Genomic DNA, 24,335 nt, shown 5'->3' with positions numbered 1-24,335 from the left:
TTCAGCCAATTCGCTTCACTCCACATGATAGCAAGTAACAGCTGAAGGCACTCAGTACAGCAAAGACTATGGGCCCTAACAACATTCCGGCTCTCGAACTGAAGACTTGTGCTCCAGAACTAGCTGCGCCCTCAGACAAGCTGTTCCAGTAGAGCTACAACACAGGCGTCTACTCAACAATGTGGAAAATTGCCCATGTGTGCCCTGTCCGTAAAAAAGCAGGACAAATGCAATCTGACCAATTGCCGCCCCATCAGTCTACGATTAATCATCAGCAAAGTGATGGAAGATGTCACCAACAGTGCTATCAAGCACCACACACTTAACAATAATCTGATCATCGATGCTCAGTTTAGGTTCTGCCAGGGTCTCTCAGCTCCAGGAAATAATTTGGCAGATAGAGTATCATGTGGGAAAATGTGAGGTTATCCACTTTGGTAGGAAGAATAGAACAGGAAAATATTATTTAAATTGTGAATGATTACAGAATGCTGCGGTGTAGCAGGATCTGGGTGTCCTCGTACATGAATCACAAAAAGTTACCATGCAGGTACAGCAAATAATTAGGAAGGCAAATGGAATGTTACCCTTTATTGCAAGTGGTATGGGGTATAAAAGGAGAGAAGTGTTGCCACAACTGTACAGGGTGTTGGTGAAACCACACCGAGAGTACTGTGTACAGTTTTGGTTTCCTTATTTAAGGAGGGATATACTTGCATTGGAGGCAGTTCAGAGAAGGTTCACTAGATTTATTCCAGTGATGAAGGGGTTGTCGTATGAGGAAAGTTGAGCAGGTTGGACCGATACTCATTGGAGCTGAGAAAAATGAGAGGTGAATGTCTTGAGACATATAAGATTCTGAGGGGACTTGACAGGGTAGATGCTGAGAGGATGTTTCCCCTCGTGGTGGAATCTAGAACTAGGGGACACAGTTTCAGATTTAGGGGTTTTTCATATAAGAAGGAATTTCTTCTCTCAGAGGGTCATTAATCTTTGGAATTCTCTACCGCAGAGAGCAGTGGAGGCTGGGTCATTGCATGTCTTCAAGATTTTTATCTGCAAGAGAGCCAAGGGTTATGTGGACAGGCAAGAAAGTGGGGTTGAGGTCATGATCAGGTCAGCCATGATCCTATTGAATGGCGGAGCAAGCTCGAGGGGCCAAATGGCCGACTCCTGCTACGAGTTCTTCTGATCTTATCTTTGTATGATCTCATTGCATCTTGGTCCAAACAGAGATGAAAGAGTGGAATTCCAGAGGAGAGGTGAGAGTGATTGCCCCTGAGTGAGTGTGGCATCAAGGATCCCTAGCAAAATTGAAGTCAATGGGAATCAGGGGGAAAAGACTCCACTTGCTGGAGTCGTACCTCACACAAAACAAGATGGTTGTGGTTCGTGGAGGCCAATCATCTCAGCCCAGGACATTGCTTCAGTAGTTTCTCAGGGTAGTGTCGTAGACCCAAACATCCTCAGCTGTTTCATTGACGACTTTCCCTTCAAAATAAGTCCGAAGTTGGAATGTTCGGCGATGATTCACAACTCCTCAGTTGAAGCAGTCTGTGCCGACAAGCAGCAAGACCTGAACAATATTCAGGCTTGATCTGATAAGCGACAAGCAACCTTCTAGCCACACAAGTGCCAAGCAGTGAACATCTCCAATGAGAGAGAGAAAAAAATCTACCTTTTGATATTCAGAAGCATTATCATCGCTGAATCCCCCACCATCAATATGTTGGGGGTTACCATTGACCAGAAACTAAACTGGACCAGTCACATCTATGCTGCGGCTATAAGCGCAGGTCAGAGATTAGGAATTCTGCTGCAAGTATCTCACCTCCTGAAACATCGAAACCTTTCCACCATCGACAAGGCACAAGTGAGGAGTGTGATGGAATACATCCCACTCAACAACACTCAAGAAGCTCAATACCATCCAGGACAAAGCAGCCCACTTGATCGCCACCTAACCCACCACCTTAAACATTCACTCTCTCCACCACCAGTACACAGTGGCTGCAGTGTGTACCATCTCTATATGCACTGCAGAAACTCGCCAAGTATCCTTCAACAGCACCTTTCAAACCCGTAAACTCTACCACCTCGAAGGACAAGGGCAGCAGATGCATGGGAACTCGCCATCTGCAGGTTCCCCTCCAAGTCACTCACCATCCTGTCTTGGAACGATATCGCCATTTCTTCACTGTTGTTGGGTAACAATCCTGGAACTCCCTCCCCAACGGCAGTGTGGGTGTTCCTGCACAACATGGACTGCAGCAGTTCAAGACGGCAGCTCACCACTACATTCTCAAGGGCAATTAGGGATGGGTAATTAATGCTAGCCTGATCAGCGATACTCACATCCAAGAATGAATAAAAAACAAATCACTCTCCACAGATTCCCCACAATCTGGGCTTGGACATTCGCTTCAGGAGCACAGAGCTTTATATCACTGCAACATGAGTTCCATACTTCATATTCCGTTCGCTTTTCACAATAATTTTCTACCAGTCCACTAGCTTTTAGTAATTCTGTATTCGGGTCTCGGCTCCTCCACAGTTTCTAACATCTCACCTCTTACAAAAAAGCACTCTGATCTATCTTTCGTCGGTACTATTTGACCCCGCATTTTGAACTCCATCTGTCAAAGCATTGCTCATTCACTTAATCTATCAAGAAGATTTGATGATAAATTTCTTGCCAAAGGATAACGTTCTGCTTCTGCTCCCTCGCCGTTTGCTTTTCCCATTAGTCTTTCACTTGGTGTAAATCCAGAGAAAGTGGAAGGAAGGGAGGGAGGGAAAATCTTGCTCCATTTCGTGATCCCAATTTGATCTTCATTCCAGTCCAATTTGGGTGAAGAATTCCAACTGTCTGTCTCAATTTTAATAAAGTATAAACAATTCTGGAATCACCATCTGGAAATTTTCAAGAACAGGTTTCCAGGCTGACTTTATGCATAAAGTCCCCCATTGGAAACAATGCACGAGACAGCTCACAAACTAACAACAAGGACTCGAACCCATGCTTGTAGAACACAATGGATTAGCGGTCCACCGCCTGAACCTCTCAGCCACCTTAACAGTTGCACAAGCATAGCTGTCACCTTCAGCACAACTCCTGGCTGTGCAGCCAGCTGCAGTGACCTAATGGTTCAGGCGTCTGAGTGATGTTAATCATGATGTGATCAACTGATTGTCTGTTCCACTCTTTCCGTGGTGGGTTTTCACACTGAGTGGAAACGTGTTGGACATGGTCTGGACATGTTTCACACCGTACCATTCCCTGTTTCATTTACTTACAGAAGGTATATTTCCATCATTACACAACCCATAAGATGAACTTTTTTCCAAAGACTTCAGTGTATTTAACTCTGTGTCCAACACTGTGAGGCAGCTTTCTGTGTTTATAAAGAGTGTAATTTATTGACTGGTCTCTTGGATCTTGGATCGAACAGGGTGACAGACAGAGGTCTGTGTGCAGAGGGTTTGGAGGTGAGCTCAGATTCCTCACCCTTTCTGGATTGTGAGGAATAAAGAATGAAGGAGAGAGAGAGAATGTGGGAGAAGGGATGATGGAAGAATTTTTCCATGAACCTGAACAAAAGTGTCTCAAACACAATATATCAAGAGCAGAACATTAACATAATCTGAGTTCCGCGATCCAGTCGGGTCCCTTTCCCCTGAAGTGAGGAATGAAGGGGTGGGAAAATCCGCCTGGAGTTATATTTGTCTCCAATGAAGATGAGTTCACAGTGAGGATGGAATAGCTCAGTTGGGAGAACACTAGCTTGAAGAACCAGGATACAATCCCTGGTTTCATCAGTTTTAATTTGGTGTCTCCATCAGTTTAAGTAGAGAGAATCAGAGGGGAGATTTTCCACTCTTGACCCCATGGGCTGAATTTTAAACTAACGGTGCGGCTCTCGGCAGAGACACCGGAAGCGGGTGTCGTCACCACACGAGTGAAATGTGGCCAAAAGACCCCAATCACGGAGCAGCCGACCAATTAATGAAGGGGAGGCGTGGGGCCCATGTAAACAAGGACCTGAGGCAGGGAACGAGGTGCCGATGGCACCGACACCTGACACAACGGCAGGAGCTGGCAACATATTTAAAGGGCTGCCAGCCATGCAGTCACTGCTGCCTGGTTTAAAGGAGTGTCTTCCTGAGAGCCCTCTGCTGTCCCAGGACACGTTCTGCTGCCTCTGCTGCCCCAGGACACGTTCTGCTGCCTCTGATGCCCCAGGAGCCGTTCTGCTGCCTCTGCTGCCTGTTTTATCAGGAGCTGAATGCGAGCCTGCAGTGACCATGGTCCCACGGTTTAGCGATGCCTCCCTGCAGGTTCCCCTCCAGGTGGCAAGAGAAAGGTGGAAGATCCTCTTCCCCAGGGATGGGAGGTGGAGACCTGTCCACCAGACCAAGCAAAGCTAGCTGGAGATAGTCGGTGAGGTCAGCAGACGTGGGGTCACCCCCAGGACATGGATCCAGGACAGGAAGTGGGTCAATGACCGAATCCGGGTTGCTCAGGCGACAACTCAAAACACTTTGGACCCTTTGGACATTGCATGTGGCAGAGTGAGAGGGAGTGTTTGGTGGAAAGGGAGTGACCACCCAGTCATGTGTATTGGGGAAGGGCAGCAGGACATGCTGCCTGAGGCTTGGCTGCATTTTGGTGAGAGGCGCACGTCAGTCATTGTATAACCTCACACAGTCCCTCGAGAGGGGCCACATGCAGGAGGAATACGTGTGTCTCCATCATGGACTGCTGGACTTTCACCATCAGAGATGTTGGGCTTGTCCCCGCTGGGAGACTAACTTTGTTCATCCTTGTGGCTGCAGGAGAAGACATCCCACAATTGGAAACAGCGTGTCAAGACAGGCGGTGGATGCCTTATCTCCATGTCCTCATCCCGATGGAGGAGGAGGCCATGGAACTGGCCGGGCAGCAAAGCAGCTGCTCCATAGCTGATGGAGAGACAGGGTCACCTCCCCAAGAGAGTGAGTGAACATCTCCTGGGGCACAAGGGAGCATCTGCTGCAAAGGAGCCACACTGCACATCTGTTCACCACTGCATCAATGGAGCTGCACAGTAGGGGTGGTTGGAATGTCACGATGGGAAGACCCTAACCCTTCAATGTCTCTGTTTTCTCATGAAGGCCCGGATGAACGACAAGAGCGAAGAGCTGGAGAGACTGGGAGACAGCTGGACACGTCTGAGAAGGAGGAGGGAGCCTCAGAGGGTGCACCATCACCTCATTCCCCTGCACCCTCCACCAGCACAGAAACCCTCACGTTGGTGGGTATCCGTTCGCGGTTAGATTCTGGCATACAAACTGGTGAGCACATCACAGACAGGCTCGGGCAGCTGGCGGAGGCTGTGACAGCCGAGGCCACTGGCAGTTGGTGGTCTATGGGAGGCCAGGCCCATGCTGAGTCCCAGGATGATGACGTGCCTCTGGTGTCACCAGCAATACGGGAAATGCTGCAGCTGCAGTGAGAGGTCAGGCAACATCTGGCAGAGTTGACTGAGGCTATGTGTACCCAAGCTCGAATGATGGAGGAGTCCATCCAGGCCTTGAGTGCTGCACTGTCTCTGATGCGGGTGTGTCTGGCTTCCTCCATTGAGAGATAGGTGACTCTCATGGAGAACCATATCCAGCCGGCCAATCAGTGGCTGCCGGAGATGTGCGCAGATCTGCAGTCCATCGCTTTGTCCATGAGCTCTATCCAGTTGTGACAAGGTGAGATGGGGGACGAGGCACCTGAACTCTCCACCAGGTCCACATCCCTCTCAGGTCAGCAGGGAGGTACAAGTGTGTCTTATCAGAGGGAGGAGCAGCTGGCTGCTACATCTGGGGTCTCCTCTCAGGGTGCTCCTGGTGTGGACGGTAATTCCAAAGTCCCTCTGCCAGTGACACCATTGATGCCAGTGCCTGCCTCCATCACCCTCGATGACAGAGGGGGTCCCTGTACCTGTGCAGGAGGCCCTCAGTGTGCCAGGGCCCTCCAGGCCTCAGGCAGCCAGAGGACGGCCGCCAATGTCATCTCAAGCCATGGAGCAGCAAGATCAGCAGCCTGTCTCCACCTCAGCTGACAGAGCAGGGGGAGCACCATGTAAGAGCACCCGGAAAAGATTTAAGAAGAGCACGTGGATTCACTGAGGGGTTCACGGGTGAATGTACATTCCAGATGGATAGGGTTTTGTTTGGTGTCACACGGAATAAAGAAATGATGTTCTCTCACTATGTCTCCTTCCTCTTGTTGATGCCCTTTGGGACTTCATTTAAACCCTTCCTCCCAAGGGGCTGGAAGTCAGGGATCAAGCCCTGAGTTCACAAAGCTTCGGCCTTGCCAGTGTGCGATGTGTACCTGGGCGCTGTAGTGTAGAAGGAAAGAGGTGACAACAGGGCTGCTTAAAGCTCAGGCTTTATTGCTGTGGTTCCAGAAGGTGGTAAGGCTCAAAGGAAACGTGAATGTATAATGGTGTCTCGTGTCTCCCTTGTGTGTATCTCATGGAGGCTTTCCTGCTGTGCCTGAGGTCCTTCATCTGGCACTGCCTGAGCAGCATCCTCCTCCACATCCTCATCATCAGAGGAGACATCACACTCAATGATATCCTCACGAGTCAACACCTCACACCTCTGTAATGCCAGATTGTGCAGTGCACAGCAAACCACCACGATATGCGAGACCCTCACCGGGACATACTGAAGGGCTCCACAGGAACAATCTAAGTGCCTGAATCTCACCTTCAGGAGACCAATGGCCTCTTTGATGGTCACTCGGGTTGACCCGTGGCAGGTGTTGTACCTCTCCTCTGCATTCTTGTGTGGGTTCCTCACAGGTGTCAGCACTCATGTTCTCACTGGGTTGCCCTTGATTCCAAGGATCCATCTCAGAAAGCGCATGGGGCCACGGAAAAGTTCTGGTACCTGCGACTGCCTTGGTATGCAGGCGTTGTGGCTGCTTCCCGGGATTTGTGCACACACCTGTAGGATCCATTTGTGATGGTCACAGACCAGTTACACACTGAGCAAGTGGAAGCCCTTCCTGTTGAAGGCTGCTGGCTGGTCTGCGGGAGCCTTGATGGTCACATGGGTGCAGTCAATGACACCCTACACCTGGGGGAATAAAGCGATGGCCCCGAATCATATAGCCCTCTCCGCTTGACTGTTTGGATCAATGTGCACATCGTCACCGGCCCTCCTGAACAGGACATTGGTGACCTCCCTGATGCACTGATTCACTACAGACTGTGAGATTCCACACATATCTCCAGTGGATCCCCGCAATGATCTGCTGGTGTAGAAGTTCAGGGGCACGGTGACCTTCAGTGACACTGGCATCAGGTGCCCACCAAGTCCCATCATGGCAGAGAGATCAGTGACAACCTCCGTGGAGAGGCGCAGTCTGTGGAGACACTGTCACTCGGACATCTGCAGGTAGTTGAACCTCGGCTTACGTGTTCCTCCGCCTCCTTCTCCAGCCTCCTGTTCGAGGCTGGCCCTCCTGTGGGCCCCCATGCTGCTGTGGTGTCCCTGCTGGTGCCTGCGCCTCCCTCCCTCCCTCTCTACTCCTCCTCCTCTTCAATGGGAGCCTCGAATCCAGGGTGAATGAGGCCCATGACAGGTTGCCCCTTCCTGAGTGCAAGGCCTTTACAGTAAACAACACCCAGCCACATTTACCTCAATTGTCATCCTCAATGAGGTGGCACTGCCCCAATGACACCCTGGTGTTGTTCCCTCTGCAGAGCTGGCACATTGGCCCCCACTCCTGACAGTGTTTCCCGATGCCCTTTCCCCCTCCACCCTTGCTGCCAAGTTACGCTGCCTCATCCGACAGCTTCCCAGTGAAGCCAACACTCAGCTCCCACCTCCCAGTCACCTCCTTTAACCAGGCGAGGCTCTGAAGCCCCGTGGTTCCCGTGCACGATTAGTTCAATTGGACCCAGTGAATATAATTGCTGACAATTGGACTCATAAATACTTTAAATGCCTTCTTGCCGTGTGGATGTGCGAAGTCTGCCCTCCATGTCAGCCGCCGACAGAAAAATCCGGTCCGACGCCTTCCATCCCTATCTTATACACCCCCCCTCCCCCTCCCCGGCCTCCAGTCCCGTCTCCAACGGTTCCTTCAAATTCTGGCCCATGTCTCGAAGACTAATGGGAGAGAAACTACATCTGCTCCTTCGACTGAACAGGGAGAGTTGCTCTCTCTGTGTTTAAAGTGAATGAATCTGCTCTTTACCTTGTCTTACTGCAACGTTCACTGTCTGGAAATGTCTGTTTGAAAATGTTTTCCTGGTATATTAATGGAGCAGAGGAGCAGATGTGAGGTACTGTTCAACAGAAAGGTTTGGAAGTGGGTGAAGGGGTGGAGTGACGGTATGAGTGAGAGGTGCAGTGAGTTGGCCATTCTCAATAGAGTGTCAGAAATGAAGGTCAGAGGAACAGACCAGGCTGGAAACACAGAAAGAGCGAGGAGAAGCTGGTGTGAAAAACAGAGATTAAACAACAGGCTTGTTCAGTTGGTTTGGTTCTGGTGTTTAGAATATCCGGAATCTGGGTTCACTTCCCTTCCAACTCAAGCAATTGTACCAACTTTATGTTCATAAAACCATAGACTGATACACAAAGAAGGAGACCATTTGGTCCGTTGTGTCAGTGCTGTCTCTTTGGTTGTGCTATCCAATTAGTCCGACTGCTCAGCTTTTTCCTGTAATCTGTATATTTTCCTTCCAGTATTTATCCCTATTGCTTTTCAAAGTGACTACTGAATCTACTTTCAAGTCCTGATCTGGCAGTGCATTCCAGATCACAACACATCACCTTATAAAAAATCATTCCTCATTTCGCCTCTGGTTCTTTTCTCAATCACCTGATAAATACATCCTCTGGTTACTGACCCTTTTGCCACTGGAAACAATTTCTCCTTATTTAACTTATTGAAAACCTTCTTGATGATGTCACATACTCGGCTGCCAGTAAAACTGAAGCCCATGGAATAAAAGGGACAATGACAGCATGGATATGAAGTTTACAGACTGATAGGAACATAGGAGCAGGAGCAGGCCATTCAGCCCATCGAGCCGACCCCGCCATTCAGTATGATGATGGCTGATCGTCCACATCAATGCCTTTTTCCCACACTATCTCCATGTGCCCTATGTCATTTGTATTTAGAAATCTGTCAATCTCTGCTTTAAACATACTCAATGACTGAGCTTCCACAGCCCTCTGGGGTAGAGAATTCCAAAGATTCACAACCCTCTGAGTAAAGAAATTTCTCTTTATCTTTGTCCGAAGCGGCTTTCCCCTTATGTTGACATTGTGTCCCCTGGTTCTAGATTCCTCAACCAGAGGAAATAGCTTCATCTACCCTATCTATCCCTTTAAATACTTTGTAAGTTTCAATGAGATCACCTCTCATTCTTCAAAACTCTAGAGAATACAGGCCCAGTTTCCCCAATCTCTCTTCATAGGACAGTCCCGCCACCCCGGGAACAAGTCTTGTGAACCTTCGTTGTACTCCCTCTTTGGCAATGATATTCTTCCTAAGGTAAGTGGACCAAAACTGCACACGGTATTCCAAAGTGCAGTCCCACCAAGGTTATATACAATTGAAGCAAGACTTCACTACTCCTGTACTCAAATCCTCTTGCGATAGAGTCTAACATGTCATTCGCCTTCCTAATTGCTTGCTGCACCTGCATGTTAGCTTTCAGTCACTTACTGACAAGGACACCCAGGCCCCTTTGTCCATCTACACTTTCTAATCTCTTACCATTTAAGAAATAATCTGCACATCTGTTTCTCCTACCAAAGTGGACATCCTCACATCTTTGCACATTATATTCCATGTGCCACTTTCTTGTCCACTCACTAAGTCTGTCCAAATCCCCTTGAAGCCGCTTTGCATCTTCCTCACAACACACATTCCCACCTAGTTTTGTGTCATCTGCGAACTTGGAAATGCTACATTTGGTCCCCACATCCGAATCATTGATATATATTGTGAACAGCTGGGTCACAGTGTGGTGGTGAACAGTTGTATTTCTGTCTGGAGGAAAGTTTATAGTGGGTTCCCCATGGTTCCTCATAACTTCAGTTATGTGCAGACACTGGAAAAGCTGGGGTTGTTCTCCTTGGAGCAGAGCAAGTTCAGAACAACTTTGACAGTGTTAGAATCAAGGAAACAAATGGTTACAGGACAGAAGGAGACCATTCAGTCCATCATGTCCATGACAGCTCTTTGCAAGAGCAAATCAGCTAATTCCACTCCTCTGCCCTTTCATTGTCACCCTGCAAATTTTCTCTATTCAGGTGTTTATCCAATTCCCTTTTGAAAACCACGATTGAATCTGCCTCCAGCACTCTCTCAGGCAGTGTATTCCAGATCCGAACCATTCGCTCTGTCCCACACCCCTGGTACCATCGCAGAAAATCTCTTCTGTTCATTTCATCCCTCATAAATAATTGAAATGAAATGTTTATTAGGAAATGCACAACATAAAATGGAAAGTGAAATAAATGCTGAGTAAAATAGAAGTCAATGTTTGGAAGGTAAGAAGAACAAAAGATGTAACTTTTATTCCGGATGAGTGAGAGGAATATATCACACTTTGGGGCTTTTGTAAGAGATTTACTGATAAACCTGGGATTTGAGAGGAAGAGGTTTCCAGAACAAATTCAGCCCCTGGGATGGAGCCAACAGCTGCACCGTCCAATAACAGACAGGACGGGGACACTGTCTCAGGCCTGGTGAGCTCAGTTGATTAGATTAGAGATACAGCACTGAAACAGGCCCTTCGGCCCACCGAGTCTGTGCCGAACATCAACCACCCATTTATACTAATCCTGCACTAATCCCATATTCCTACCAAACATCCCCACCTGTCCCTATATTTCCCTACCACCTACCTACACTAGTGACAATTTATAATGGCCAATTTACCTATCAACCTGCAAGTCTTTTGGCTTGTGGGAGGAAACCGGAGCACCCGGAGAAAACCCACGCAGACACAGGGAGAACTTGCAAACTCCACACAGGCAGTACCTGGAATCGAACCCGGGTCCCTGGAGCTGTGAGGCTGCGGTGCTAACCACTGCGCCACTGTGCCGCCCATGATGAAAGCATGAAACTCTGAATCTCAAGTTTTGAGTTTGAGCCCACGGTGGGTGTCTTTTATTTCCTTTTTGGGCTGATTTTACAGGCATTCTCCATCTTTGAATTCCTCGGCAGAGAGTTCAAGGAGTGTTTGAAATGAGATTCAACAGCAGTATGAGAAAGTCTCTCCTTGATTCAGGACTCTTACCGCTCTGCAGCATCTCACTGCTGAAGATTGAACTTTGTCTCATTTCATTCTCAGCTCAGGGTCAGTGTGGATCAGTGAGACTTCTGGCTGTCTCCCACTTCACAATCCATCAGTGCTGAGAAATCAATGGGGAATATTACTCACATGTTGTAATGTTTTATAAATACTTGAATGTATTTCACACTGTGTCCAACAGTGTGAATCTCCCCTGGTATATCAGCTCACCAATACTTCAACAGAACATTCACATAATGTGAGCTCTGACATCTGTTCAGATCCCATTCCCACTACCTGGAAAGTGGGATTGTGCTGGATCGCTCTTTTTCAGCTGGCACTGACACGATTGCTAAATGGTCTCATTCTGTGCCATACATTTTCTCCATTTTTTTTGTTCTGTGAAGTGAGGCGTGATTGGGAGGGGCAATTCCACCAGGGTTATATTTTCTACCAAAACAATGACACAAGGGCTACTTCACTTTTTTATTCATTCATTCATGCGATGTGGGCATTGCTGGCTAGGCCAGCATTTTCTGCCCATCCCTAATTGCCCTTGAAAAGGTGCTGGTGAGCTGCCTTCTTGAACCACTGCGGTCCATGTGGGGTAGGTACACCCACAGTGCGATGAGGAACGGAGTTCCAGGATTTTGACCCAGCGACAGTGAAGGAACAACGAAATAGTTCCAAGTCAGGATGGTGTGCGGCTTGGAGGGGAACTTGCAGGTGGTGGTATCCCGTGCATTTGCTGCCCTTGCCCTTCCAGGTGGTAAAGGTCGCTGGTTTGGAAGGTGCTGTCGAAGGAGTCTTGGTGCTTTGCTGCAGTGCATCTTGTAGACGGTACACATGACTGCCACTGCGTCGATGGTGGAGGGAGTGAATGTTTGTAGATGGGGTGCCAATCATGCGGGCTGCTTTGTCCTGGATCATGTTGAAATTCTTGAGTTGGAATTGCACCCATCCAGGCAAGTGGAGAGTATTCCATCACACTCTTGACTTGTGCCTTGTGGGTGGTGGACAGGCTTTGGGGAGTCAAGAGTCATGGATGAGTGAGAGGAATATATCACACTTTGGGGCTTTTGTCAGAAGATTTAATGATAAATCTGGGATTTGAGAGGAAGCTGCTTCATGGTTTACAGAACAATTTCAGCCCCTGGTGTGGATCCAACAGCTGCACTGTAATTACTCACCTCAGGATTCCAAGCCTCTGACCTGCTCTTGTAGCCACGTTATTTGTATGGCTACCCATGGTAACCTCCATGAAGTTGATAGCGGGGGATTCAGTGATTGTAATGTTATTGAATGTCAAGGGGAGATGGTTAGATTCTCTCTTGTTGGAGATGGTCATTGCCTGGCACTTGTGTGGTGCGAATGTTACTTGCCACTTATCATCCAAAGCCTGTGAGACTGAAATAGCTCAGTTGGGAGTGTGTTAGACTGAAGATCCCTGGTTCAATGTGGAGTTTTGGCAGTTCTCCTTTATTCTGCATCGCCATTTGGTTTTGACTCTCGAATTGCACAATTTACACTGAAATTATTTACCCAACTCTGAAGGTTGGATTGGAATAGAGAGATATCAAGGATGGGAAATATTTACATTGTCTGCTTTAGCTTATTCTCTATCTCCTTGTGTCCTTTTCCCCAGTTTTTGACTCTCTCGGGGCAGGGTGAACATTTGATTTGCTGCATTTGTCCCAAACTGAAGCCTTTTCCACATCTCTGGGCGGTCAGACTCGCTCTGTCTGTTTTTGCTGCTCGTGACCATTAACGAGAACAGGCAACGGGTTCAATGTTTATCAGCAAACGGAAGATAATTGGAAAGAATTCTGTGTTACTCCAGCCCAGTGACAAAGATGCAATGGATGTTATTCAAAATAAGTGCCCTCTGACACTTTATGTAAACTTGTTTGCATCTAAAAGTTGGATTTTAAGTGTTACAAAAATGTGTCAGATTAATGACTGACCATGTGACAGCGCACATGGGGATCAAATCCATAGTCTTGTTCTTATCAACACTGCGTCCTAACCAACTGAACTAAGCGGCCGATAGACAGAGCCAGGTATGGGTTTGAGCCGCACGCTGGGCGGTTCGTGTTTTATTTCTCACACTGGGTGACAGAGCGATTGTACAAACAATGGACACATCACATCCCTGAAACATTGTTCTGATATAAAACAGTGTGAAATAAGAACTGAGCATGGAAATGGAACGGAACCAGAAATCAGGACTTTAATCTATTGCAGTTGATCTTGAAATTCAACCATTCACTGAACATTCCAATCGATCGAACTCTCTTCTGATTTGACATCCAGGAACTTGAGCTGCTGTAAAACATAACTGAGCCTCACGTGATTTGAACACGCAACCTTCAGATTTCGAGTCAGACGCGCTACCGTTGCACCACAAGCTCACAGATAAAGCAAAGTTTTCCATTCCTGACAGATTTACTTCTTGTTTAGATTCAGTGATCGAAATTAATTCAATCCTCATCTGACCTCCGCTCTGTCAAGGCTTGCTACCCGACCTGAACACGACGGGACCCGCGACCTGTGTCGGGTTCGGGCCGTGTCGAGTTGCTCTTCCGGGCTTTCAGGTTCGGGTCAGGCTGGGTCCAGGTCAGGCTGGGTCCGGGTGTGACACCCACATTAAGTCTTAAATTTTGCTCTGCTGGGAAGTTGAGTTTAATAAGTGTCAAAAGTTGAAAAGCCAACCTAAACTGGGAGTCTGGGACGTCAAGTAAGGAAACTCTGAATCTGCGCAGTGAGCAAGTGAGCATCTCTATGATGTCATTGCGCTCATGCTGCAGCTTCCTGTAGATTCGGAATCGGGAGGTCGGGAAAGTGAACATTCCGGTGGTCGGGTAAGGCTCGGGTCGGTTTGGGCATGGGAATAAATGGAGATAGTCGGGCTGGGTCGGGCTCGGGTCCAAAGTGGTTCTGTGTGGTTCGGGTCGGGTTTTTTTCCTGACCTGAGCAGGCCACTACAGGTTCAGTGCCACTACTCTGATTAATCGGACATTTTGCTGTTAACTGCTGCTGCTACAATTGAAATGTAAAAAAGAATTTCCAGTGACCTGCAACCAATGGACAAATATATTTCAGAAAGATAAAGCTCATTCACCAATCCACAAATGTGTCTTTCTGCATATATTTATAAACAACTCCTTCTCTCCACTATGAGAACTATACAATCACGACAGTTATTTGAAAGTTAGTATAAGATGTTCCAGTTCATCAATGTTAAAACTGCAGCAGGTTTTCCAGAAAACTTCTCTGTTGGAACCTCAGTCCCATTTAGATTGAAAGTGGACAATTAATGTACTCACTTGTTCATTGTGGACAGGTGTCTGACTTCGAATAAATCTCATTAACTTTCAATGAGGTGGCAGTATCTCTGTGCTCCCATTTTACACAGTCTGTCCTGTTCATGCAGCATGTTTTTATTCTCCTCTCCCATTCTCCACAGGATACAGATTACAAGCATCATCAATCTAGCTGTTGAAAAGCATTGGAAGAATCCAAACTGAATTACAAACCTGACAGACAAACACAGGAGAACAAGTGACGAGTGAACACAAACCTCGTGGTGCTCATTTTCAGATGTATTGCAGTCATCTTACAAAACAAGTGAAAGAATATTCCAGTGAAATGATTTGGAAAGTAGGTGTGACTTTTGTTGGTGCCTTTCTTTGCTCTGTTGGTGAAACTTTCTTGCACCTGACTCCTGTTCATGTCTCTGTTTCCTCTATTGAAGGAGGAAGGAGGTATTTGATCAGAAATCAACTGGATTGTGTACCTTTGAGAGGGGATTTCTGCACCATCAGGGCTGGAAACAGGAGTGAGTGAAATACACTGTGTGGAGTTTGATTTTGTACAGAGGGACAGCATATCTAACAGGGCTGTGAGATATTGGCCTGGATTTTACAGTCCTAATAGCGGTGAACTCTGAGACTTTCACTGCTATTGAGGGTCTGAACAGCACTGCAACTGCCGGTACATGCACACACTAACACCAGCATCTGGAAGTTGTGGTGGTGAGAAATGTGCTCAGAAGGAGCCTCTGATCATAATCGCACCAGCCCACTCTTTAAAGTGACAGGGACCTGTAGTTCAGCAATTTGGGCTCATTGCCCACAATGTATCCTGATTTTTACCTGGGTTGGAAATAGAGCCGGTACCAACAGGCTCAGGGCCTGCTCGGTAAGGACTTTTCTGTTGACACAACAGCTCCAATATTCCAGGAAGACACCGGCAGCAGCAGGGGTCAACTTTCAGAGGGAGTTCAGACATTTTAAATGTTGTATTTTGTTTCTTAATTGTATGTAACTTTTTAGCATGGCCTGATCAGAGTTCTGAAATTTACATCTGACTTTTTATTAACAAGATTGAAGTGCTTTTGAAAGATCTCCAAAAATATATTACTTTTTATCAAGATTTACCTGGCTTCTTTGTAAAGACTCGAGTAAGATTGAAGTGACTTTTAAAAACTACATCGTATCCTTTAAAATCTGGCTTACATGTAGATGACATTGGCAGATGGCTTCAGAATAACTTAGACTATCTTTCTAACAGGTACTGCAACAGCTTAAGTCCTACTTTCTGCAAAAGCTGGTGAATTACAAAGAAACAATGTATTGAACATTTTATAAACTGTTGATGCAGATGGGATTCAAATTCATACATGTAAAACAGAAGGAATTAATAATCCATCATCTGAACCTCTCAAACACCTCATCACCCAGCTTTGTGCCAGCAACCCATCACATGTCTTTTTTGCCTCGATTAAATTTTGGGCAGGACGGTCACCTTCAGCTCAGATCCTGACTGTGCATCCAGATGTGCAATGATGGAAATGTAGCTTCTGTAAGTAAATGAAATTTCCATCACATCAGGTCATGGCCTGTTGGGAATGGAGCGGTGTGAAACATTTCCAGACCATGTCCAACACGTTTCAACTCAGTGTGAAAACCCACCACTGAAAGACTGGAACATACAATCATTTCATCTCATCATGATTAACATCACTCAGACACCTGAACCATTAGGTCACTGATGAAGTCATGATGAATTCGAATTTCTCATGAAATGACAACTGAACTATCTGACTGGAAGAATTGCTTTAACTCCACGTGATCAGAGAGGCACAGCCTCAGACCGACTTGGCAGATGAATATTGATTGAATAATTTCTGTGTGAGGAATGTTCCAGCATCATAAACCAGGGGAACGTGCTGACTTAGCTGTGTCTTCATCTCTTCTGGGCAGTCGGACAGTTCACCCTTCATTCTGCTCTGATTCACTTTCCCAAAGTGGATCTACAGATTCTCAAATCTGGAGACTGGCTTTTCTTATTTTGTTCCTTTTGATTTTTCTTGCTCCTGAATGATCATATATTCTAAACCTCGGATCAACCCTCCCCTTTGCGTTGTGTTATAGTCTTGGTTAAAAAAGACACGAAACGACACAAACACTCTGAAACATACAACACGGTCACACTTTCCTTCAGTGAGATTAATGTTGAGCTGTTTCCCAGGTTAAATGCAACTGCAAACACATTGCTCTCAAAGAAATTGTAGGGGATTGAGTTGCCGTTGAAATATTAGCACTGGACATCTGGACGAGCAGGAACAGCCATTTCAAACTCACATCCTTCACAAAGGCAACCACTGAGCTGTTTTCTTTGGTGCATGAAATTCATAAGAAAAGTTTAAGTTCACAAGAAAATGGATGTAAATGATTGATAGCTAAACTTTTGAAGCAAGGATATGAATCCAAGATTTTCTGATTATTAGACAAACACTCGAACCAATTAAGCTACTGAGCCAGATCACAAGTGCTGTGACAACTAAGGGCAGTGGAGGTCACTCTTTATTCTCATCCCACTTCTCCACAGGTCACAACATCTATGTGAACTTTTCCCACATACTGATACAGTCAATCATATACTCTATTTTTCCCGAATAGAAGACACTGACCAGGTTTCTTTAATGAGCAACAAAATTATCCATTTATTGTCGAACAAGTTTTAACTAGTCATGAAGTAAAGCATAAACACACAGGTGGAAATTTTAAAAGTTCCTTTTTCACCTTGAACAACTTTTCAAGTCCTTTTATTTATCTTCGAGCCACACACACACACACGCAATGGATAGCTGAAAAAATAAAAGGGATTTATTTTTTAATTCAGCACTCTGTTACAGACATAAAAAACCTCTTGGGCTGTTTATTTGCTCATTTTTGAAGAAATCATCAGCTGAGATATGTTGCTCCAAAACTGGAATACAGTCGAACTTCTGAGTATACGTAGACAGGTCACGAGGGTATTTTAGAAGAGTTCTTTTCAGAAGGCGTTGAGAATTAACTTTAGCAGGCCTTCTTCAAAGACATGCGACAAGATGAATTAACTCAGTGGACTTCTCAGGGTCTTTTAAAGATTTTCTGGAAAACAAACTGGGTTGTGGTCTTCTCTCCTTCCTTGACGATTCTTCAAGCTAACTTTATCAGCTGCTCACTCCAGCAGGTAAAACACACTGACTGCTACAACCAAAGGTTGTGAGTTTTCTGCTGTCTCAGGTTTGCGCTGCTGCTGCCAAGGTTGTCCATTCAAGGGGCATGACTGACTTCACGAACCACATTTCTCCCAGTTACCAGGGTTTCTGTTCTATATTTAACTTGAATCATGTGACAAACAGTAAACACAGTTGCCAACTTGGTTCTTTTGGTGTCCTCTTGAAAAACTGGTCCTACATTTATTCAGTTTGATTATGACTTCTTCAAAAAATATTTTAACAAAAGAAACAGAATCCCTTCCATAACATCATGTACTTTCCCTGAGCTACAGGTTATCGCAAGTCTCTCTGGCTGTGTTTATTTTAGGTGATTTTGTACTCAGGTTCTTTTGGAATCCATGTGTTTGCAGATCTTTGTGAGTGAGAGATGTGGTAATATGTTTCAAAGATTGCCCTGTAAATTATTCGTATCTCCATCTTTCCCCGAACTTTGTGAAAACACATTAATATGGGAATCACACACATCAGGCCGTCAAACCTGTCTGCTAAACATTGAAAGGTGACAGTGTTTATTGTGACGGGGTTCCATTTATGAAGACACATCTTGATGATTCACACATGTAAAAATTTGTATATTATGTTCATGACATAATGACATAAAAAAACATTTCCTTGCACTTGCCATGCTTGGTGAACATTTTCTCTGCTGATGCCCCTTGAATATATTAGAGAACATGGTGACGAGGCTGAGATTAAAGTCTGTAAATATAGGCAGCAAACAGCAGCAGGGACTGCAGTGAACAAGATTTACGTGACATATTTGTGCTTATATTGGTGGGTGAAATAAGATACTAAACACACAAAATCCTACATTTGAGCTCGCGTAAAAGATTGCTCTGTCTATGGAGATAGCATCAAAGAATGCTCAGGAATTTTGTCCCATGCCAGTGATGGTAACACACTTCAGGGGAACTTTAAAAAAACTGGTAAAATGGGCTTTCACATAACAGATGAAATTTTACACAGAGAAGTGTGAAGTGATACAATTTGGAAGGAAGAATGCCATATAAATGAAACGTTACAGTTCTAAACTGGGTGCAGGAGCAGAGACACAATGTACACCAATGTTAGAAGGGTTGAAAAGGTAACTAAGAGCAAACAGGACACTTGGCTTTATTAATAGAGGCATAGAGTAAAAGCATATAAGTTATGCTAAACCTTTATAAAATACTGGGAATGAATGGCCTCCACCTGTACCTCCACAGAAAGCTTCCATTCCAGGTTTACACACACTCGTCAGGATCACGCTCCACAGATACTGCCCTCCATGCTCAGACACCCACTTCAGGATCACTCTCCACAGATCCCGCCATTCCAGGTTCGGACACCCACTTCAGGATCACTCTCCATAGATCCCAGCACTATGGGCTCGGTGACTCTCTTCAGAGATCCTAAATCTCCAGACACGGACATCCTTTGAGGACCACTCTCCACAGATTCTTCCCTCCAGGCTCAGACACCCTCTTCAGAATCTCTCTCCATACATCCCGCTACTCCACGCATGGATATCTCCCTCAGGATCAGATCAAAGAATGTTGCTTGTCAGTTATCAGCTCAAGCCTGAATGTTGTTCAGGTCTTGCTGCTTGCAGGCACAGACTGCTTCAATAGCTGAGGAGTTGTGAATCATCAGCGAACATTTCCACTTCTGACTTATGTTGAAGAGAAAGCCATCAATGAAACAGCTGAGGATGGTTGGGCCTAGGGCACTGCCCTGAGAAACTAGGCACCCAGTCATGAAAGGTGGATGACAATTAAATAACGAACCAGATGAGGAGGCTCCAAAAACATCCCTATCCTCAATGTTGGTGGAGCCGGTCACGGCAATGCAAAAGATGAAGCTGAAGCATTTGAAACCATCTTCAGTCAGAAATTGCTCAGTGGATGATTCATCTTGGCGTCTTGAGGTCCCCAGCATCACAGCTTCCAGTTTTCAGCCAATTTGCTTCACTCCACATCATGGCAAGAAACAGCTGAAGGCACTCGAAACAGCAAAGACTATGGGCCCGAACAACATTCCAGCTCTCGTGTAAATCTGACTTCTTTTTGCCTTCAGTCTGGTTCAGTAAATATACCGAGTCGGATGTGTAGGTAAAATCAATTTCTTAATTTGCGCATTTAGCCCGCTGACTTACTCTAATGCAACGACACTGACTCCACCCAGAGTCTGTCTGGTCCACTGGAGTACGTGAAGTTTTTTGATACAGGTACTACTGTTTATACATTAAGATTCATGCTACAGCCCCTTGTTTAACCAATCAGTGCGATACAATTCGACTTCACCCACGTGGTAACATGCAGTACATCTGTTACTGAGGTTACAATACACTCCATTTTCAATACATACTTGTTACTAATAAATATTGTTTTGTACCAGCAAGATAAAACAAAGCGGACAAGCAAGCTAATTAGCAAGAGCATAGGAATCATCAATAATCATTCTAGTCTCACTCCCTACATGGATCATGAGTCTGTCTCTACCTTGTGACAAGTAATTGCGGCGCATCCTGCTATCTCTATTAGGTGTACATTCCTGAGTGTTTCGTGCAGTCTGCAGCTACATCAAGTAGTGGCAGTTCACGAAGATAAGAGGGGCCTGGCACTCTTTATCACTCACACAGGGATGGACATCATTTGATTCACAGGAGTCCATTTGTTCCAAACCACAGGGAGTCACACAATCAGGCCACAAAGAACAGATGTCTTTGCAATTACCAGTGTCGGCTAGTCTTTACAGTCTCACACGCTCTGCCTTTACTGTTAGCTATTTCATTGTGGTTTCTGCCACTTAAAATCAAAGCTCAGCAAAGCTACTATTCCTAACTTGGCTATATTTCCCATTAAGCATAGTGCCATGCCTTTCTGCTCACTTCCACACTAGTACTGAAGACTTGTGCTCCAGAACTAGCTGCGCCCTCAGCCAAGCTGTTCCAGTAGAGCTACAACACGGGCATCTACTTGACAATGTGGAAAATTGCCCAAGTGTGCCCTCTCCATAAAAAAAATGCAGGACAAATCCAATCTGACCAATTGCCGCCCCATCAGTCTACTGTCAATCATCAGCAAAGTGATGGAAGATGTCACCAACAATGCTATCAAGCACCACACACTTAGCAATAGTCTGATCATCGATGCTCAATTTAGGGTCTGCCAGGGTCTCTCAGCTCCAGGAAATAATTTGCCAGATAGAGTAGAATGTGGGAAAATGTGAGGTTATCCACTTTGGTAGGAAGAATAGAAAAGGAAAATATTATGTAAATTGTGAGAGATTACAGAATGCTGCGGTGTAGAAGGATCTGGGTGCCCTCGTACATGAATCACAAAAAGTTACCATGCAGGTACAGCAAATAATTATGAAGGCAAATGGAATGTTACCCTTTATTGCAAGGGGGATGGAGTATAAAAGTAGAGAAGTCTTGCTACAAATGGTCATGGTGCTGGTGAAACCACATCTCGAGTACTGTGTACAGTTTTGGTCTCCTTATTTAAGGAGGGATATACTTGCATTGGAGGCAGTTCAGAGAAGGTTCATTGGATTGATTCCTGTGATGAAGGTGTTGTCTCATGAGGAAAGTTGAGCAGGTTGGACCGATACTCATTGGAGTTGAGAAAAATGAAAGGAGAACGTATTGAGACATATGAGATTCTGAGGGGGCTTGACAGGGTAGATGCTGAGAGGATGTTTCCTCTCATGGTGGAATCTAGAACGAGGAGACACAGTTTCAGATTTAGGGGTTTTTCATTTAAGAAGGAATTTCTTCTCTCAGAGGGTCATTAATCTTTGGAATTCTCTACCGCAGAGAGCAGTGGAGGCTGGGTCATTGAATGTCTTCAAGATTTTTATCTACAAGAGAGCCAAGGGTTATGTGGGCAGGCAAGAAAGTGGGGTTGAGGTTATGATCAGGTCAGCCATGATCCTATTGAATGGCGAAGCAAGCTCGAGGGGCCAAATGGCCGACTCCTGCTATTAGTTCTTCTGATCTTCTGTTCGTATGATCTCATTGCAGCTTGGTCCAAACAGAGATGAAAGAGTGGAATTCCAGAGGAGAGGTGAGAGTGATTGCCCTTGAGTGAGTGTGGCATCAAGGATCCCGAGCAAAATTGAAGTCAATGGGAATCAGGGGGAAAACTCTCCACTTGTTGAAGTCACACCTCGCACAAAGCAAGATGGTTGTGGTTAGTGGAGGCCAATCATCTCAGCCCAGGACATTGCCTCAGGAGTTTCTCAGGGTAGTGTCCTAGACCCAAACATCCTCAGCTGTTTCACTGACGACTTTCTCTTCAACATAAGTCAGAAGTGGGAATGTTAGATGATGACTCACAACTCTTCAAATACTGAAGCAGTCTGTGCCTGCAAGCAGCAAGACCTGAACAACATTCAGGCTTGAGCTGATAAGATGACAAGCAACCTTCTGGCCACACAAGTGCCAAGCAGTGAACATCTCCAATGAGAGAAAAAGAAAATCTATCTTTTGATATTCAGAAGCATTATCATCGTTAAATCCCCCACCATCAACATCTTGACCAGAAACGTAACTGGACCAGTCACATCTATGCTGTGGCAATAAGCGCAGGTCAGAGATTACGAATTCTGCAGCAAATATCTCACCTCCTGACACCCCAAAACCTGTCTACCATCTACAAGGCACAAGTCAGGAGTGGGATGGAATACATGCCACTCAACAACACTCAAGAAGCACAACACCATCCAGGACAAAGCAGCACACTTGATCGGCACCTAACCCACCACCTTAAACATTCAATCTCTCCACAACCGGTACACAGTGGCTGCAATGTGTACCATCTCCAGATGCACTGCAGCAACTCGCCAAGTATCCTTCAACAGCACCTTCCAAACTCGTGACCACTACCACCTCGAAGGACATGGGCAGCAGATGCATGGGAACTCACTACCTGCATGTTCCCCTCCAAGTCACTCACCATCCTGACTTGGAACGATATCGCCATTTCTTCACTGTTGTTGGGTCACAATCCTGGAACTCCCTCCCCAATAGCACTGTGGGTGTTCCTGCACCATATGGACTGCATCAGTTCAAGAATGCAGCTCTCCACCACCTTCTCAACGGCAATAGGAATGGGTAATAAATGCTAGCCTTATCAGCGATACTCACACCCAAGAGTGAATAAAAACCAAATCACTCTCCACAGATTCCCCACAATCTGGGCTTGGACATTTACTTCAGGAGCACAGAGCTTTATATCACTGCAACATGAGTTCCAATCTTCAGATTCTGTTCACTTTTCACATTATTTTCTCCCAGTCAACTCGCTTTTATTAATTCAGTATTCGGGTCTCTGCTCCCCCGCCGTTTCTAACATCTCAACTCTTACAAAAAAATATTCTGATCTATCGTAGGTAGTAGATGACCCCTCATTTTAAACTCCATCTGCCAAAGCATTGCTCACTCACTTAATCTATCAAGAAGATTTGAAAATAAATTTCTTGCCAAAGGATAATTTTCTGCATCTGCTCCCTCGCCATTTGCTTTTCCCATTTGTCTTTCACTTGGTGTAAATCCAGAGACAGTAAAGATGGAAGGAAGGAGGGGAGGAAAAATCCTGCTCCGTTTCGTGATCCCTATTTGATCTTCATTCCAGTGCAGTTTGGGTGAAGAATTCCAATTGTCTGTCTCAATTTTAATAAAGTATAACCAATTCTGGAATCACTGTCTGGACATCGACAAGAACAGGTTTCGAGGCTGACTTTGCACATAAATAATGCACTAAACAGTTCATAAACTAGCGACAAGGATGGGATTCGAACCCACGCGTGCAGAGCACAATGGATTAGCAGTCCATCGCCTTAACCTCTCGGCCACCTTGTCAGTTGCAGAAATTCAACTGTCACCTTCAGCACAGCTTCTGGCTGTGCAGCCAGCTATGCAATGATGGAAATATATCTTCTGCAAGTAAATGAAGTTGGGAATGGAGCGGTGTGAAACCTTTCCAGACCATGTCCAACACGTTACTACTCAGTGTGAAAACCCACCACTGAAAGACTGGAACATGCAATCATTTCATCACATCATGATTAACATCACTCAGAAACCTGAACCATGAGGTCACTGACGAAGTCATGATGACCGAATTTCTCATGAAATGACAACTGGACGAAATGACTGGAAGAATTGCTTTAACTCCACGTGATCAGCGAGGCACAGCCTCAGGCCTACTTGTTGGGTGGTGTAAACAGATATCACTGCTTCTGATCTTCACCAGAACAGAGAGTGAGGTGTAACATTGATCATCAAACAGACTGTGAGAGAATACAACAGAATAAAACACATGGAGAGACACTGTGGAATAACAAATAGATTTGATTGGAATGTTGAAATTTTGATTGGAATGGATAAAACACCAGAAACAGCAGATTAAATTGGGATTCTCATCATGATATTGATCTGGGGCAGAAAAGAGAAACTGATGGAAAGAAGAGAAGAA

The 24,335-nt window shown here is 45.6% G+C and overlaps 2 non-coding genes across 2 annotated transcripts; both read right to left on the bottom strand.

Moving 5' to 3' along the window:
• Positions 1-13,645: 13,645 nt before the first annotated feature.
• trnas-cga (transfer RNA serine (anticodon CGA)) lies at positions 13,646-13,717 on the bottom strand. The gene has a single exon. It is a non-coding gene; the product is annotated as a tRNA-Ser (tRNA).
• Positions 13,718-23,637: 9,920 nt separating this feature from the next.
• On the bottom strand, positions 23,638-23,719 carry trnas-gcu (transfer RNA serine (anticodon GCU)). Its single transcript has one exon. It is a non-coding gene; the product is annotated as a tRNA-Ser (tRNA).
• Positions 23,720-24,335: the final 616 nt, after the last annotated feature.

The sequence above is a fragment of the Heterodontus francisci genome, unplaced genomic scaffold, assembly GCF_036365525.1.
Source record: "Heterodontus francisci isolate sHetFra1 unplaced genomic scaffold, sHetFra1.hap1 HAP1_SCAFFOLD_84, whole genome shotgun sequence".
NCBI classification, from domain to species: Eukaryota; Metazoa; Chordata; class Chondrichthyes; order Heterodontiformes; family Heterodontidae; genus Heterodontus; species Heterodontus francisci.
Note: the sequence above shows the minus strand (reverse complement) of the source record. Positions and strands in the feature narration are given on the sequence as shown.